Below are 7,607 nucleotides of genomic sequence, written 5' to 3' on the forward strand. Positions count from 1 at the left end.
CCCCACCGCACAGAACCCTCCAATCAACTAACTGTGGTGAAGCCATTTGCGTTGTTGGGTGAACAGAGGCGGTGGAGGGGTATTTAACAAAGTAATTTTCTTCATTCTAGATTTGAAGCTTTCGTGACTGCGAGGATTCATACTCTTAGGTTTTTTCGGTAAAGTCACGTAGGTAAAAAATCTAATTAAAATTAATAAAAGTAAAATAAAAATCACGACGTTTCGGAGGCAACACAAGCTTCCGTCTTCAGGTGGAACCGTCACAGCACGAATCGTTTGCTGTGTCAAGTAAACTTCATACAGCAATCGTGCTGTGACGGTTCCACCTGAAGACGGAAGCTTGTGTTGCCTCCGAAACGTCGTGATTTTTATTTTATTTTTATTTTACTTTTATTAATTTTAATTTTATTTTTTACCTACGTGACTTTAACTTTCTTCATCGTTTTCAACAGCCGCGGCAGGAGATCGAATGGCGCCACCAACCTCTGGATTGCAAGTCCAGTGCGCTGACCACTACTGTACTGTGGGAGCTTATAATTTGATATCCGCTGCTTAATTAACCCATTTCACAACAACCCCAGAAGGGGCAGCGGTGCCTTTAAATAACTGCCCGCTATGCGGATGGGGATGGCAAGGATTAACGTCCGCTCTGTGGTTTGTTTGTATTACCCAGAGGTTTGGCGTCCAAACTTGCACCGCCATGCACACACGGGGGGGCCCTCCGTTGGGCATCGACCCAATGCAGCTTGCGATGCAAGGACACCGTGCTCCCGTTGGGCTCCCGTCACGTCTAACGTTTGTGTACCGTGTCACGCACGGTTATAATAATGTTTATAGTCTTTATTTACGGAGGAACGATTCAAGAGAACCTACGAAGAGATGGGGTTTTTTTTTTTGCACCCAGCGTCCTACTTTGGATGTTTGGCCAATTCCCTTTTTAAGTATTTTTTGAGCTTTTGGAAAGCGAAGCGCCCAGGCAATAACCCAAATTTATGGGAGAGGGAAAAAATGCACGGTTTAATAAATAAATGAAAACAAGTACATTTCTTAACCGAAAATATTAAAATCTTTCGGGTCCTTCACCTCACGGGTGGAATATTTCCCTGCAGAGTTTCCTTCAGCAGGAAAATACAGAACTGGCTTTGAACTTTCTGCGTCTCGGCAGGGTTTGGACTGTTCAACAATGTCACAAGTCGGTCACAAACCTATGGGTTTATAAAGTCAGAATCAGAATATGAATTCATACTGAAGGAATCGGATGAGCTATGAAGCTCTTTGTCACAGATGTCAAGTAGTTTCACAAATGTCCAGTAGTAAAGGCACATCCCTGAAATAACTTTCTCATGCCACTGCTGGCTGACAAAACCTCGACTATCGGGAGCTCCGGAGAGCTGCTGTAGAGGGTATGTTGGCCTACTCTTCCACGCTGCCCAGATTTCTCAGAAGAGATGCCAGTACTCACACTCGACCCCACCAACACGCGAACTGCCGAAAAACCAAACTGCGGCGAACCCATTTTTAAATCCTTTATATTACGTTCACTTGCTTGCTTGCTTGCGCGCTTACGACCGTGCAAGTCTTTCGGTCGTTTTTTAACCCACTTCCCGTGATCCAATCGAGCTGACATTTTCTACAGACTCGTTGTGCGTGACAATTAATTTTCGTAAGAAAAAAAAATCCAAAATTTTACACTTTTTAGGAAAATGTTTTTATATTTAATTACCAATTGCTTAATGGTGCCAGGCAATCATCTGACCCATAGGTGGCAGCCATCTCAAGCCAGAGGACGAGAGGACTCTAGCCGCCACGCATATAAAGGACTTATAGTGAAAAACTTATTTTTTACGGGTATTTTTTTTTTACAGCTGGGTGGAAAGAAGCAGATTCAAGAAACTCACGGAACGTCTCAGCTGCCACGCAGGGATATATCGAACGGGCGAACTCATTGATCGCAAGCACAGTGCGCTAGCCATCACACACCGGGGTAGCATCCGCTTGCCTGTTGATTGTACCGCTTGCTAAATGAACCTCGTTGCTCAACTGGTGGGAGGCTGCATCCGTTCAACACCCTATTCCTCATCGCCCGCCTCCTGCTCCCCTCCGCTCCCCCTATTTGGCTGCGCTACAATCCTGCGCCCCCCCCCCCCCCCCCCCCGTAATTACGCAGCCCCTTGACGCACGGGGCTCACAGAAGTTTGAGCTATCGATGCTTCTGGATCGAGCCTGCTTCCTTGCTCTCTAATTGATTTTTCCACTCAAGATTAGGGCAGTGTATCACCGGGGCATCGTGAGCTCGGGCGGGGGGGTGTAGACCCAGGCTCATATTTCCATCCAGCGGCAATTATTGGGCTCAGGCCGGGCACGCATGCACGCGTTTACAAAAAAAGCACAAAAAAATTGGTCCTGCTGGAAAATCCGCTGGCTGTTGCAATGACTGTTTCGACCAATGTGGTATGCATATGGATCCGTTTGTTGTCCTTCCCTCCCCTCCCACCGCACCTCCGATTAGCGAGGTTGGCTCCGTACGGAGCGCGAAAGACGTTCAACATACATGTGTTGTACGCAAGCCACTTGAACCTTGTCGGTTTTGTATTCACGTGCGCATCCATTTTGGCTGAAAAAGTAGCCGCCTGGCTCGCAGGCCAATGCTTGAGATGGCCACGAATTCTCAAAGCAAATAGCGCATACACCCAGTGCATTGCGGTAGCTGGATAAGGAACCGACTAACGCAGAAGGTGATCTGCGTGATTAAGGTTACAAATAAAACCATGACAATTCACAGCACTTTATCAATCTACTGCTAGATGAAGGGGGCCGTCCATAAATGACGTCACGCGATTTTGGACGATTTTTGACCCCCCCCCCCTCGTCACACGGCGTCACAACAAGTCAGACCCCCCCCCCTCAAATATGACGTCACAAAGCACTGCCCCCCCCCCACAAAGCCATATTTCCATTTTGAAAATAAAACATGCTTGCTTCAAATCGCTTTAAAGTATTGTCATTGTAGTGCGTATGTAGTGTGGCGCTGCACTCTGATGTTGTCGGAGTATTGTTATAACAATTAGTGTTGTTATAACAATTCTATATTTATTTAAAGTTGCGCATTTTGATGTGACGTCACATTTCTCAACCCCCCCCCCCCCACCTCGTCACACATCGTCACAAATGTCTGACCCCCCCCCCGAGGTGTGTGACGTCATTTATGGACGGCCCCAAGAAGAAAAAAACATCTCCACGCCATGTCAGTCGTACGTCTTGTTTTGACATACTTCACCGCGCCACGATGGTCCGTGCGGTTTCACGGAAGGTGGAGTGCAAGAGCACCGCTTGCGTTATCACTCGCCACGGAGGTGAGCAGCCACCGCACCAGGAATCGAGCTCAGGTCGGCAACGTTCATACTCCATATTCTTAGGTTTTTTTCGGTAAAGTCACGTAGGTAAAAAATTAAAATTAATAAAAGTAAAATAAAATAAAAATAAAAATAAAATAAAAATCACGACGTTTCGGAGGCAACACAAGCTTCCGTCTTCAGGTGGAAACCGTCACAGCACGCTTGCTGTATCAAGTAAATGAGAGATTCCTTAGATATACTACCCCGTATATATACTGGTTGAGGGGGGGGGTCTTTACCGAAAAAAAACCTAAGAATAGGAATACTTGCAGTCACGAAAGCTTCAAATCTAGAAGTTCATACTCCAGTCCACTAAACCACCGCGCCACCACCCACGTGATAGTTAACGATGTCGTTATTTCTCTGTGAGTCCGTGCTGCATGTGCGGTTGAGTTACACATAATTAGCTTAGAGAACGCAAGGGCCATGTCCGTGCAGCATATTGCATGTTCATGAGCATCGTTGAATGTGTAACACTGCCATCCCCCATATCCCTCGGGCAGAAGACGTACATATATAGCTCCATATGGCGCTTCTAAAGACATTACCATGGCAATAACATTCATTTTGTTGGCTGTGATGTGTTTGCCTGTTATTTGTTTATTTACATGGTTTATATCATTTTAATTTTTCAGCTTGAAAACGTTTGATTGGCCACTGCGCAGTTAGTTTTACGGTTCGGGTTGTCGCCGCGTGTTGTTCGGCACGACGTCCGACGTTTCGATCCACGCGCTGAGAGATTCCTCGGGCACGATGCGGCGGACAGCTCTCGAGCACGACCGCGGCAACCTGCACATCAGGGTTACGCCACGGTACGTGGAGTGGATGTGGGAGGTGGCCCAGGATGGGATTGAGTGGAGAAAGAGGACTGGCAAGACAGAAGACCCCCCCCCCTCCCCTACATGAGCACAACAAATTCAAATTTTAGTTTTATAAGGTAAGGCCCACTGAAGCTATATGGATTTTTTTCAGAAGCGACCTCGCTTTCACAAATGAAATCTCAACGAAGTGGCTTATCACGTGTACATTTATAGCAGCGGCCAAATACTCTGAACGCATGATGTTGATTCCAAATGTGGAGGGAAAAACCGGAGGACCAGGAGAAAAAAATGCACGCGGCCACGGGGAGAGAGACACACGCAAACTCCAAATATACAGCAGGCATCGTCAGGGTCAGGATAAAACCCACGACCTCCCGTATACCAGGCGAGCTAGTGAATACTCTCCCCCATTGTAAGGAACAAGAAAAGAACGAGGGTTGACAAATTGCTGATGCCGGTGGGTCGCTACGTGAGTGACATGCCGTCCTTTGATTCTGGTTTCACAAGTTGAGTTGTGTGTGCCATTCACACACATCCAGAGGCTGCCTGTGTTCTGGAGAACTCTGATAAGGATGACAATTTCAATACATTCATGTTTATCTATTTTGTTGAGAAACCTGGAGCAACTCATTTGTATTCCCAGATATATTACACTTGGAACAGAAAATAAACGAACAAATATGCAATTAAATTATTGCGCAGTTTATGCAAGATAAGTCATGAGAAACGACGGAAATGTATCTTGTATATATTGTCCCTCACTGTGTGGCACATTGAGATCCATGATATTGCTCAGCGCGTGCACGTAAAAAAGACAAAGGCAAAGATCCCCCGTATAGCCTTAACAGATTATTGGGGCAAGTGCTGTTAGCGAGCACCTATGAAGACCAGCACAGCACACGAGGGGGTGGGTGGCCAACACCACGCCCGGCCGCCTTTGTCTCCCTCGTGGCGATGTTTACACATCGCACCAGGTACCCATTTGAGGCTGAGTCGACCTAGGCCCAGGGCCGGTGCAGATAATCATCGGGGGCCATCCATAAATTACGTCACGCACCTAGGGGCGGGGGGGGTCAGACTTTTGTGACGCCGTATGACGAAGGGGGGGGGGTCAAAAATCGTCCAAAATCGCGTGACGTCATTTATGGACGGCCCCTCACCGCTGTTGGCCGTGAACGAGAATCGAACTCGGGGACCGCCGGGTTCGTAGCGCAGCGCGCTAACCGCTACACCCGCCGCTCCCCCGTGTGTGCATACGGACGCGTGTTAGGGACACATCGCTCCGAGGGGGATGATGTGGTCAAGGACGGAGTGGCGGCCAAAGAGAAGGCATACTCCCCCGTTCCCTCTCCCCTCCCGACTCTGGAATCAGATACGTCCGGGCGAGAGGCAAATTGTATCGTGAGTCCGCGAGAGATGGCGACGGCTCGGGGTGGTTAGGCCTTCATCCAGCAGTGGGTAGATCACGAACGATGCCAATGGTGTCATCTCTTGACCAATTCAAATTCTGTTGAGTGTTACATCCCCCCCCCTCGCCCGCCCTCTCCTCCCAGAGTTTAATGTATTGCCTTCAACTAGGCCGGATATTACCAATGTACCCTATTCAAATTAATTGACTCGCCGTTTTGGCTGAATATGCTCGCTCTCTTTCTCTCTGCTCAGGGGGTGTAAACACAGAATGAGGTGTGGTGGGGGGGCAGATTTGCGTTCACTCGAGTGGTGTGTGGGTTTTTTCTCTCCTTTTTGAACCCTCTGGCCTGTCCGCTGCCTTTTTCCCCTTTTTCTAACCCATTGATGCCGCCGTCACGGACCTAGCGGAGGGGGGCGGCCATTGGTGCGCTCATGTGAACGTGAGGAGGTAACGAAGAGAGGGGGGGGCTTTTGTCAACCGCGTTAATATTTTTATGTTGCTTGAGGGGAGGGGGGAGCGTGGCGGTTTTCTGAAAAAAAGGAAAAGATTCACCAACGTGTTTGTACTGACAGAAGCGACGGGTTTTTTTCTTAGCAAAAAAATGCATTTTTTGGGTTAGATCGCGTAAATATATAAATGTGTCGTTAAACCCGCCACCACCCGACACAGCCAATTAGTTAGGTTTGTCACGTAAACAGAACGTGGCCAATTCGTCACTAGTACAGCACTAGTGTATAGTGTTGTGTATAGTGTAGTGTATAGTGTAGTGTATAGTGTAGTGTACTAGTACAGCACTAGTGTATAGTGTAGTGTATAGTTTAGTGTATAGTGTAGTGTATAGTGTAGTGTATAGTGTAGTGTATAGTAGTGTATAGTGTAGTGTACTAATACAGCACTAACCAGTGTGTTGGAGAGCCAAGCCACAACATTTATAATCCGAGTACGACGTTTCGCCAATAATTACAACTAGCCTCATCAGGCGACGTGTTAAATTAAAAATGAATTGTTACCGTCTTGTGGAGCTTTTGTTTGGCATTCCTCATGAGCCCGGAGTTAAAGCGACCGTGGGATTGTTGAGCCCCTCCTCAGAGTCACTGTCAATTTTCACATTGAGCAACATTACAATTTTTTCTTTCGTTTTTTTGTCCCTTTGTCAATGTCAGGGGCTTTTGTGCAACAACAACAACAACATTCTTTGAAATGAACAGGCTTTCCAAGCATTCCAAATCGGTACAACCGTTCACGATGGGCGTTTTATTTTCCAGGCCGAACGTGACTCATGACGCTCTTGCAGAGAAATCAGCGGCATCAATTATTGCCAAACCAAACAAACCATTCTGAGTGTAGATGGGCCCAAGGCGATCCGGTGGACTTTAGTACCAACTCTTGAACCGTCTCACTCTTAACAGGTGCATGCGAGTTAATCTCGTTTTCACGTTTAGGCCTTAACAGATAATAACAGAAGGGAAAATATAAAAATATAACAAAATGTATACTTTCCAACAAAACCATCTGCAGTGCAGTCCTACGCGTTACTTGGCACATTGTTTTCTGTCGCAACGTCTGTTGAAAGTACTCTATTAAAATTGTGAGCTCTTTCGAGGAGACTGAAGCACAGCTGGTGCAAGCCCTCCATACAGACGACTGAAATAACATTTTATAACCGCATTGATTTACTGGTGATTTATGATCCCAGGAATTATAGCTGCTTATTGTGGTCACAAGTGGGTCTTTACGGAATGATGTGAATCAAAGTGTTTGCTTTGAAAAGTTTTTGGTAAAGTTTAAAAAATGTGCTGTTTATACAGTAAACACACCTTTAAAATTAGACGTGTCGTGGTAGCAATGGCATTAACCAGAATTACCTGTGCTTAGCATTCTTTCCAGGGGTTATTTAGAAAGCACTCTCTTTCAGAAAGGTCTGGAATTCCGCACTATGTTTATAGGTGCGTAGATTAATTTTGCGCCCGTGGCACTCCA

The sequence above is a fragment of the Lampetra fluviatilis genome, chromosome 24, assembly GCF_964198595.1.
Source record: "Lampetra fluviatilis chromosome 24, kcLamFluv1.1, whole genome shotgun sequence".
Lineage (NCBI taxonomy): Eukaryota > Metazoa > Chordata > Hyperoartia > Petromyzontiformes > Petromyzontidae > Lampetra > Lampetra fluviatilis.